The sequence below is a fragment of the Podarcis tiliguerta genome, assembly GCF_965153285.1.
Source record: "Podarcis tiliguerta genome assembly, chromosome: 11".
In the NCBI taxonomy this organism is placed as follows: Eukaryota; Metazoa; Chordata; class Lepidosauria; order Squamata; family Lacertidae; genus Podarcis; species Podarcis tiliguerta.
Genome location: NC_139544.1, coordinates 49859299 through 49871086, shown reverse-complemented (window position 1 = coordinate 49871086; position 11788 = coordinate 49859299). Strand labels below are relative to the sequence as shown.

The following is an 11788-nucleotide window of genomic DNA, read 5'->3' as shown; positions in this document are numbered from 1 at the left end:
CTGAACTTGAACAGAGCTGATTAGCACTTAACTGCAGTCCTGCATTTCAGGTCTTTCTCTCACACACTGCCAAATTAGGGATCCTCTCCAAATACATGTATTTGAAAGGGTGTGTGAAATGTCATGTATTTAAAGTCTGGGTAGCCAAGCACAGACAAGATTTACAAATTCATGTGTATGTGTGTCTGCATGCGTGTGTGTCTTTGTGCATGGGCATAGCCAAGGGGGGGGGGGCAGGTAGCTGCAGTTGCCCCCCACAATCAATAATAATAATAAAAATACATAGCAAACGGAGGTTCTGTCCCCCTCTAACAAAAGGCCTGCCCCTTCCTAACAAAAATCCTGGCTATGCCCACGTGTGTGAGAGACGAATTCCACTGGGGCCATCCTGTTACTCTGCAGTAGATTGTAATGGATTGCTTTGAAGTCATTTCAGCACCAAATGGAGAAAAAAATTTGCCCCCTCCCCCAACTGTCCCACACTGTCCTGTATTTTGCCTGAAGTGCCATCCCTCTGTTGGGAGACAATGGATGAGTGTGCCTTTGGGGGTGAAGTGAATGACTTCCTTGGGGCGCAACCCTGTGTGAATGGAGGTCCTGAGCTGCCCGGACACGTTGCTTGGCCTCGCTGCTGTGATCCACAGGAAGTAACCAAACAAACCCCTGTGTTGCAAAGAGAACGTCAGCAATGTCCAGGCAACACAATGACCATGTACATACGCAATAGACAATCTTTACAGAATTCCTTCAAACCATAACAGGTACAAAATGAAATCTTTAGTCTCAAAGTATCTGAAAATCTTTAAATGAAGCGAGGTACCAGACTTTGTACGATGAAAGATAAGCTGTGAAGCTTTGTGTATTCAGCAAATATGATGTCCAACACTGAACAGTGATCCCGGATATTGACTACTGTTTCGTAGAATTCTTCGTCAGCGTGGTGGGAGGATATAGAACCCATCTTATTTCGAATGAATGTATGTAAATGAAAATATCAAACGCTGTGGAACAGTGCTCATGTAATAATGTAGTCACCGCAGTACATTTGACACAAGCAGAGACCAATTCTTAGGGGGCTGGACTAGAGGACCCTCAGGGTCCCTTTCCAAAACTTCCGATACTATGATTGGGGGGGGGGGAGGTTATTGTTTTTGTTAGTTTTGCAAATGGGGAAGAAAGGCGACAGATACATTTAATAAATAATGATGATGATAAGGCTGCAACACTTCGCAGGTTTACCTGGGCAGGAGGAAGAGTTAAGCCCCCCGACTGAGCGCCTTTTGCAACAAAACTAGCACACCTCCTGCGTGATTTGCACGCATTCGCCCCCATGTATTCCTCCTGCTGCCTTAAACCCCGCACCCTCTGCACCCACCGCGCGCATCTCCCCGCGCAGCGCCAGGCGAGGGCCGCAGGGAAGCGCGCCGGGGGCCGGGTCGCTGCTCCGTCTCCAGGGCAACGAGGCCTCCCCCCTCCCTCCCCCTCCTGCCGCCAAGCGCCGCCCGGGCCTTTTGCGACACTTGCAGCGGGAGTCGCGGCAGCTGGAGGAGCCCGTCAGCTGATTTCCAGCGCCAGGCGTTGAGGCAGAGAGAGGGAGAGAGAGAAGGAGGGCGAGGGGCGGCAGGCGAGCCCGGAGGAAGGTGGGGGGCAAGCGGGGAGCCTCTTCTGCCGGCGGAGAGGCGGCCCCCGCCCACACCCAGGTAGGTGCTTCCCTGGGGCGGTGGGTGCAGCAGGACTCTCCCCAGATCCCTCTTGTCCTCCCCCATTGCTGAGTAATTTTGCTTTTTTGCTGCCTTCCTTCGCAGGTCGACCGAAGCGTCCTTCCCTCCTTAGAGTGTTCTCACCCCCTCCTTTTAAAATAAAAAATTAAAAATTGCTGCTTCCTATTAGTATTACCTTTGGGTCCTTCCCCCACCCCACTCTAAGAAGCTCGCGTTGTGTGTGGGTTGGTACTTTTGGTTTTCAGGGCTCAGAGGCAACATCCTCCTATCTCTTCTTAGTTCCCACTTTTTTATATATAAAAAGAAGTAACAGAGGGGCACCCTCTCAACCAAGCGCCCCTTTTTGCCAAGCTTGGCTCCCCCCCCCAACCCACGAGGGGATGCTTGGCTGGCAATGCCCCTCTTGTCAAATCCACCCCATTTCGTGCTTCTAGCCCCCTTCCTCCCTAGTGTCGCCTATCCTGCCCCTCGTATATTTTTTCGTTCTTGATTGTTATATATCTAAGTGGGATCGCTTTCATTGCCAGTTGCTCGGCCTGAGGTGCTTCTAGGCTAGGAAGGGCAATGCCATTTTAAAAATAACTAGAAAAGCCATCAAAAGTCACAGTGTAAGGGGCTGATGAGCTTTCATGGGGGCCCCAGCTCCTTCGTATTCCTGAAACCACTCAAAAAGTGGTCTAAAGCGTGTCATTCCTGCTTTGGCTATTGATGATGGCTGGGTTTGCTGTGGTACAGTTTTTGCCCTCTCCTTCAGCAGGAGGGTGCCACCAATATTCCCTCTGTGCCAAGTGCCCTGCTGCCCTTCACTTGACATTGGGGGGCAAGAGTGCCCCTTTCATACCCTCCAGCACATCTTCAGATCCTTGCTTTTTAGCCATCAGCTGCTTTCTGCTTGCTTCTGCCCCCACCTTGCCTATAATGGCAACTGACACCTGTTGGCCAGTCTCCTTTGAGACTGATTTTGCCAGGCCTATCCTCAGCCCTGGAGTGGAAACTCCTTTATTCTAGTGCCTTAGAATGGCACCCCATTGTTTAATCGTACCATGTGTTGGTGAAAGTGAGGAAGAGCAGGTGACTGTGGAGTACCACATACAAAACAAACACCTATTTTAGAGTTCAACCAGTGTCACTGTTATGCCTAGAATACTTCCCGGACTTCTGGGAAGATACCTCTTCTTTAATGGCTCCTCACAAAACCCTTCTCTCTGGTGGACTTGCGACTTGCATCTCCAGATCAGGATCTTTTGTTTGTAAATGCTACCTTGGCTGTTTGGTGCCCTGTTGCCCTTGTGGTGTGAAATCCCTTCTTCAGAGATGATGGCCACTGAACATTTGCTTGGCATGGTCTGGCAGGCTTAGTTGGCTGAGTTTCCACTGCAACATGAGCAGTGAGTTACTCCATTCTTACTGGTACAAGAAAAAAGCATCTATTTTCTGTGGGTGATGCAGTTGGGTGGCTGAACTTTCTTGGGCACTGATAGGGTGGCAGACTTTATCAGTCCTTTCCAGCTGTTTCTTTTCCCTGCAAACAATGTGACTCTTACCTCTAGAAAATTGTTGGTTATTTGAAATTTCCCTCATTCCCCAAAGATCAGCTTAAGTGAGTGATAAATAATAAACAATTGATACACTTAGAAACTTGTTTTTTGGTAGTTGTCACCTTAAACTTGGCATTCTGGCATTCCCTTTCTCCTTGTTCAAGTGGGTCTGTAGCAGAATTTCAACCTACATTGTTACTGAAACCTTTAATCTTATGATTTGAGGCCGTCATAATGCATTGTAACTTGTTTCTTTACACATTAGCTGTTGATCCCATTATGAGACAGAGAAATGGTGTGTCTGGAAGAGAGACGAATGCGAGGAGCTTGTATGAAAAAGAATAAAATATCAGGGTAAATTACTCTGTGTATGGCTTGAGAGAGCACAAACATTAGAAATTCAGCAGTTTTATGTTGAAGGTATGTGAGATGCTGTGAAGATGACAGCTTTGTTATTCGGATGATATAGGAGGAAATCCCAGGTGGCAGGAAAGTTCTGACAAGAGGAAGGTAGGATGGCTCAGGAGGGGATTTAGCAAAGTTTTACAGAAATTGCAAGAGGGACAGAGGCATAATGCATGCTTCTTGCATTTATGAATAGCTGTTTTATCCATGTCTTCTGTTCTATGGCCTAGCTGCTAGGTGTGTGTAGCCACCATCTACTTCGAAACAGGAGGTGCACTTGCACCCCTCAGTAGATTTGTGCAGGTCAGTTAGGGATAGTTACCACACCTGTCTGCTGATAAAATAATTAAACTGATGTGTGGGGAGGACCAATTTGCATTGCTATTAGGGTGCTGGGCTGCTTCCACAGTTCTGTGTCTAGTGAATTTCCCCCCTGTTTGCTTCTGCTGTCAAATCAGTGGCTTCTTTGGGAGTGGGGATATTTGTTTGGGTGGCAGGGATAAGGTCTCTGAACTGAGGGTTAGCACACCCCTAGTTTAGCAGCTTCTTATTCTCTCCCTATCGAGCCAGCTGGAATTGGCAAGAAGCAAAATGTGCTGAGAAACTAGCTTGAGTTAATTAACACAAGTGCACTGGAAGAACCTTTTGTTCTATGGCCACTGAATAGCGTGTGATTTTAATTGTTGCTGTGTAACGTCTGAGCATTTTAATCTAAATACAAGTTCATATTTCATCCCGCTGAGTTTTGAATTGGTTCAGGTGTTGGTATATAACCTTTCTGCTATCATAACTGTTACTTAAGTATAGTAAACGCATGGTATAAACATTCAGTTGGTCAATTAGCTAATTTATTTCTTATATTTCCAACATCTGTAAGATCGCTGTCATTAATACAGGCAGACAATATACACCAAAAGTCGCACTAAGCATAGTGGGGCTCTGTAGGTCATTCTTGGAGGAAATGGTATGACAAAGGTGTAATAAACTTCAGATCAATAATATAATCTCTTTGGGAATAGAAGCTTCGGGCAAAGCCTTTAAGTCAGTTTCTTATAGAACAATGTGTTGATGGCACACACCAGGACAAATAGATGTAGCACAAATATTTTTGCATGCTTTATTGACAAGAAACCCATGAATAATCAAGGTGTAAGGCAGGGGTAGACAAACATGTCCCTGTTCAGATTATGATGGGCTACAACTCCCATTATACCTGACTGCTGATGGTTCTGGCTGGGGCTGCAGGGAGCTGATGGCAGCAGTTTCCCCACACCCTTCTGTAAGGTTTCCCAAAATGCCAGTTCCAACCCACAAAATTCAAGCAAAGTTGCATCTCTCTTGACTCCTGAAGTGCTCAGTTGCATCGGTAACGTAGAGAGTTTGTGGAGAAGAGGCAGAGGATAGTATGTACAGCTGGATAGGAAGGTGAATGTGATGGAGGTGTTGTGAGGGTTCGAGGAACAGAGGAGGTGCTGGATCAGTGCTGCTAATGACATAAGAGCTAGGTGAGCATGAGGTATTTCCCAACCTTGAAATCTCGTTGTGTATCCCCACCCCCCCAAAAGAGATAATCTTGATTTACCTTTACAAGTGAGAGCACATTTCCAAAAAGTTTGGAAAAACTGTTTCAACTGTGTTGGAGATATTGGGGAACAAGAGCATGCACACACATAATGGAGCAAAGTACTGTATTTTTTGCTCTATAAGACTACCTCTTCCCTCCTAAAAAGTAAGGGGAAATGTGTGTGCGTCTTATGGAGCGAATGCAGGCTGCGCAGCTATCCCAGAAGCCAGAGCAGCAAGAGGGATCGCTGCTTTCACTGCGCAGCGATCCCTCTTGCTGTTCTGGCTTCTGAGATTCAGAATATTTTTTTTCTTGTTTTCCTCCTCCAAAAAGTAGGTGCGTCTTATGGTCTGGTGCATCTTATAGAGTGAAAAATACGGTGCTGTATTGATACAAACTGCATATAAAAAAATCACCCTGTTACACAATCTTTAACTGTGTACATATTTCTGCAAACAGTTATTCTATATACATATTAACAGAACCAACATGGTATATGTAGAGGTTAGAGTGTTGCACTTGAACACAGGAAATCCCACTGAGCTATAAAGCCAACTGTGTATGCTTGTTGTGCAGTTCACAGAGGGGTGGCCTATGACAACCCAGTGATAGATCAGTGGAGTGTTGCAAGTTGTACTTTCAGGAGTTAGTAATTTCCTTTCACAGCCATGTTTCTGTCTTCTGGTGAGCATAAGCCAGAAAACACTGAAGTAATGCTAGACATAAAGAAAAGACTGAGACACTGAGATCTAGTGTGGTAGAATAGGGACGCGGGTGGCACTGTGGGTTAAACCACAGAGCCTAGGACTTGCCGATCAGAAGGTCGGCAGTTCGAATCCCCGCGACGGGGTGAGATCCCGTTGTTCGGTCCCTGCTCCTGCCAACCTAGCAGTTCGAAAGCACGTCAAAGTGCAAGTAGATAAATAGGTACCGCTCTGGCGGGAAGGTAAACGGTGTTTCTGTGTGCTGCTCTGGTTCGCCAGAAGCGGCTCAGTCATGCTGGCCACATGACCCGGAAGCTGTACGCCGGCTCCCTCGACCAATAAAGTGAGATGAGCGCAGCAACCCCAGAGTCGGCCACGACTGGACCTAATGGTCAGGGGTCCCTTTACCTTTACCCAGATCCAAATCCTGTCTGAGCCATAAAGCTCATTTGATGTCTTCAGCACTTTCTTTTATCCTAGCCTCTGCCACAGAATCTGTAGTGCAAGTGCATGGCATTGCTGATCATGCTTATTCTAGTGGACTTACTCTTGAGGAAGGGACGCGGGTGGCGCTTTGGGTTAAACCACAGAGCCTAGGACCTGCTGATCGAAAGGTCGGCGGTTCGAATCCCCGTGGCGGGGTGAGCTCCCGTCGTTCGGTCCCAGCTCCTGCCCACCTAGCAGTTCGAAAGCACACCTAAGTGCAAGTAGATAAATAGGGACCGCTTTCTAGCGGGAAGGTAAACGGCGTTTCCATGTGCGGCGCTGGTGCTGGCTCGCCAGATGCAGCTTAGTCACACTGGCCACGTGACCCGGAAGTGTCTTTGGACAGCGCCGGCTCCCGGCCTCTTGAGCGAGATGAGTGCGCAACCCTAGTCTCGGTCACGACTGGCCCTGATGGGCAGGAGTACCTTTACCTTTTACTCTTGAGGAAGTATGTGTTGAATACAAACTTCAGGGATGGTTATGACGATTAATTTTGCCATGGTGAAAAATATCCCTGTGATTCCTTAGGAATACACCTCTTTATACATTAGGGCCATGAAATACAAATTTTTCTGTGTAACTTGTGCCATGAATATGTGTTATAAGGTAGTATTCTAGATCCGTTTAAGACCTCTTGAACAAGCAATGTGAGCTTGCTTTCGAACAGAGATATAACTCAAGATTGTGGGGAAAGTTCCCTTTTTCATTCTTTGGTTAGTAAAACAAATTATGAATGGTATGGGAGCTGTCTTCATGTGCATAACTTATGATTTTGGAAAACATAAATGATTATTTCAAAAATTTATGGATTTGAGCTCTGAATTCATAAGTGTGATTTGTGTTGTGACAGCTTGAAATAGTCTCTTTTTTTTCGCTTGAAACTATGAAGCATGTTTCCAATAGTGTACCTGAATGAGTGTGTGGAGGGAATAATTTTAACAGTAACGCACTTTTTATAGTAATCTTAAACCAACACATTGCTTAAAACACTGCAGGATAAAAATTCATCTTGGGGATGAATTTGGCAAATATTTGCGCATGTGTGCCTGTTTTCTTAGAAGCAAGTGGAGGTTCATGCCTGGGGATCCTTGGATCTTGACTGTTTCCACACACTAACACCCCATCCTGTGGAATTCTAGCCATTATTTTTCATCTACACATTCAGAATGAATTTCAGGAACCCAAAAAGTCGTATTGAAAAGAAGTCTGGTCCCAAATACGACAACTAGGCATTCTGTTTTGGTGACTGTAACCCTGGTTAAAGGGGCTATTTGGCACCTCACTTATATATCAGTTTCTAATGCTGACTGTGAAAAGGAAGAACGAAGGGAGGGAGGGATGCAAAAACATTATCAGGGCTTGCTCCAGTTGGACTGCCTCCACCCACCTGGCCAAGTTCACATTTTATATACAGTGGTGCCTCGCAAGACGAAAAGAATCCGTTCCGCGGGTCTTTTCGTCTTGCGGTTTTTTCGTCTTGCGAAGCAAGCCCATTGACAGAGTAGTGCTATTAGCGCTATTGGCTAAAAAAGGGCTAAAAACGGCTTTTTAAAGGGGGGGGGATTAGCGGTTTTGCTGCTAAAATGCTTTTAGCAGCTTAGCGATTCAAAATAACGGGTTTTGAAGCAAAAAAAACCCCCGAAAATTTTCGTCATTTTTTGTCTTGCGAAGCAAGCCCATAGGGAAATTCGTCTTGCGAAGCGCCTCTGCAGACAGAAAACCCTTTCGTCTTGCGGGTTTTCCGTCTTGCGAGGCATTCGTCTTGCGGGGCACCACTGTACCGTATTTTTCCGTGTATAAGACAATGTTTTTTGCTTTAAAAAATTAGGCAAAAATTGGGTGCCGTCTTATACATGGATAGTGAATGCAGAGGGGGGGACGTGCGATTAATGGCAGCAGCAGGCAGGAGATTGAGTGGGTGATTGGTGGCTGCGGAAAGGCCTGCCGGTGATTAGCTGTCGCTGCGGCAGTTGGGCAGGCGATTGGTGGCTGCGGCAAGTGGGTGTGTGGGCTGTTGGTGGTGGTGAGCGGGCAGACAATTTGCAGCTGCGGCGAGGTGTGCAATCGGCAGTGGCTGTGGCAAGTGATCGGCAGTGGCAGGCAGGCGGGTGAGCAATTGGTGGAAGTGACCCCCCCCCAAAAAAGCTAAACAACTTTATTTCTTATTTTGGGGTTTTAAAAAAATAGGGGTCATCTTATACTTGGGGGTGTCTTATACACGAAAAAATACGGTAATTTTCTTTAGCACTTGAAAACTGTAAACCACCTTGGGTGCTTTGGCAGAAAGGTGATCTATAAATGCAATAAATTAATAAATACAATGCCAGATATGAACATGATTCCTTTTGTCTTTTACCCCACTCCTCCTCTCATCCTTTGTCCTCTTATATGCCTCTGACATCGCTGAATATATAGTATGGGCTGACCACACAGTAATGCTCTATGGAAATCCGAGAGAACAGATTGAACACAACAGACGATATAAAAACCAAAAAGCTGTGCAAAGTGCTGCAGCTATACTTTGTGTGTGTAAATTTTTAATAAACTTTTTCAAACGTTTTCACAATAACCTTCAAATCACTACATTGTTTCATAAGTTGACTTCCCTCCACAGTGTTTTTACTCAAACATTTTCTACTGCATTATTTCTTTATGTATCACAAAAAGTTTCTCTATTGCAATTGTTTTGTCATTTTTCTTCTGCTGCTTTTATCTCGAGTCCTGCCCGCAATTTCATTTCACTGTAAATTTTTTTAATAGCCCATGAAAGGCCTCCATTCTTCTATGAAAAGTTTGTCATCTCTCAATTTTGCTTTCAGTTTCTGCATTGCTTTCAAAAGCCGCTCCTCCTTTGTTGGAACCTTCCCTTCTTTCCATTTCTGTGCATGTTTTGAGATTACAATTCCCATCATCCCTGACCACTGGTCCTGCTAGCTAGGGATCATGGGAGTTGTAGGCCAAAAACATCTGGAGGGCAGAGGTTGAGGAAGTCTGTTCTAGTTGCTGTTGTCATATGCAGAGTGAGGATTTTCTTTGGAACATCTGTTCCTATTACACCTATAAGGAAAGGAAGATGAAGCAAAGGGAGTTAAAATTTATTACTATCTCATTTCCTCCTAAGGAAGCTTTGGCTTTGTTGACAAAGGAGTCAACTGGTTTCATTTTCTAAACCAGGGTATCCACTTAGTTTTGGGAGCTGCATCAGTCCCCACCACTTCCATATATTCAGTGAGAAGTTCATGTGAACAGGGGGAAATGCACCCGTATTTTTCGCTTTATAAGACGCACCAGACCATAAGACGCACCTAGTTTTTGGGGGAGGAAAACAAGAAAAAAAATATTCTGAATCTCAGAAGCCAGAACAGCAAGAGGGATCGCTGCGCAGTGAAAGCAGCAATCCCTCTTGCTGTTCTGGCTTCTGGGATAGCTGCACAGCCTGCATTCACTCCATAAGACGCACACACATTTCCCCTTACTTTTTAGGAGGGAAAAAGTGAGTCTTATAGAGCAAAAAATACGGTAATTTAACTTACATCCAAGGTTTCCACTGTGTGCCTTTCTAATGAAAACAAAGGGAGGTATTTTAATGTTTATTATAAGTTGTATAACTTGCAAAGATCTAAGTTCTTGCACATTTGGAAAGTCTTAAATCCTTCGCAATTTAGTTTTTGCATTGTTTGAAAAAGATTAAGTTTGCAACTATTGGAAGCCTGAGATACTGCAAGGCTGATGAGCCTGCTAGAAGGAAGGCATATGAGTGCACAGATGAGTTAATGTTTGTGTTTATTGGCACATTATCAGAGTTCTTTCCCTCAGCTGTGTTGAGGGATTACCCTTATAAGTAGTGGCATAGCTAATTTTCCAGGTCAGTTCAATCTTTGGCCCTCCTGCGGATAATGATAGACTGATTACTGATCGTTGATGTGGATTGGTCTCCATGGCAACTAGGTCTGAAACTGCCTCCTTAATTTCCTAAAAGCCCTCAAACAACCAGGCTCAGAATAGTGATTTGGATTTTTATTTGCAGCACTTTGTCAAAACCAAATAATGTTCAAATCCATTAAATACAAGTGCATAGAGTATTATTGCTGTGTGGGGCGTTCATGCCTTCAATTTGGCCCTTTTTTCCTCAGCTCGCCCAGCAGAAGTTCCTAACAAATACAGCAAAAAAAAATTTTTTTGTCAACAAGCATTTCTTCCCAGATAATCTTCTGGTACTTAAAAATTACCAGAGAACTCAACCATTTCCCTCCGAACCTTTTTTGAATATAAAGGGCACAGTAGACACAACGATGATCTTCAATAGCGATATAAATAAAGCTGAATGTTTCTGAATCCTCCTATTACCACCAGAATGGAGCACAATTGCTTCAAAACCGGCTCTAATCATTTGTCTCCACACCAGCTCATTTGGGCTTTGCAGGATTCCAAGCTTAATTCTACAGCTATTGATTTTTCAATACAGTTTTCTCTCTCTCTTTCTCTCTTTCCATACTTTAATACAAGCCTTTACCTGTAGGAAAATATAAGCGATACTGAGATTTCCTCTCTAATATAAAGCTATAATCTTGGATATTATTTATTGTGATGATGGTATTATTGTGTATTTATCCTAATTTCCAAGGATATGACTAGTTGTAGTAGAGAACACCATGTGATAAGTGCCCATGGCGCTGTGTTGTGTGGGGCTTACGTACCAGATTAATCTTACTATTCTGAGTGCCATTTGCAATCTTGTTCTAAAACTTTTATCACTCGCTTTATATGTGTACTTATGGTTCATCAGTTGAGGTTGGTGTGCAGATGATACCTTGGCTCAACTCTTGAGGTGCAATGAAGTGGTGTTCAGATCCCAAAACCTTTATTTGTTAGCTCGTTGGTAGTAAGACTGCTATGTGACATACAGTGGTACCTCAGGTTAAGAACTTAATTCGTTCCGGAGGTCTGTTCTTAACTTGAAACTGTTCTTAACCTGAAGCACCACTTTAGCTAATGGGGCCTCCTGCTGCTGCCGCGCCGCCCGAGAACGATTTCTCTTCTCATCATGAAGCAAAGTACTTAACCCGAGGTAATATTTCTGGGTTAGCGGAGTCTGTAACCTGAAGTGTCTGTAACCTGAAGCGTCTGTAACCCGAGGTACCACTGTACAGTTCATTAGGATCAACTGAGCTGAACCTTGCATCACACTTCAAAATGCAGATTTGAGTCATGGCTTGAGCATACAGGTGTATAATTTAGTCTTCTCCAATCACCACCTAGCGCTTGTTTGCTTTAAACAATTGTCGTTTAAACAGATTAATAATGAATAAAGATTTAACATTTATTTTGCCCCCTTGTATGCTGTCAAATTACAGTTTATGTAAGTAGCTT

The 11788-nt window shown here is 44.5% G+C and overlaps 1 protein-coding gene across 5 annotated transcripts in view; it reads left to right on the top strand.

The window, feature by feature from the left end:
* The first annotated feature begins 1499 nt into the window (after positions 1-1499).
* WDR7 (WD repeat domain 7) overlaps positions 1500-11788 on the top strand; it is a 221697-nt gene continuing 211408 nt past the window's right edge. For 3 of the 5 annotated variants that reach the window (XM_083402633.1, XM_083402632.1, XM_083402631.1), the window contains exon 1: positions 1501-1700. The gene's annotated coding sequence lies outside the window, so the exon portion shown is untranslated. Of the gene's footprint in view, positions 1701-11788 lie in introns of all 5 variants that reach the window. The other 2 variants (XM_083402630.1, XM_083402629.1) reach the window with 1 other exon arrangement.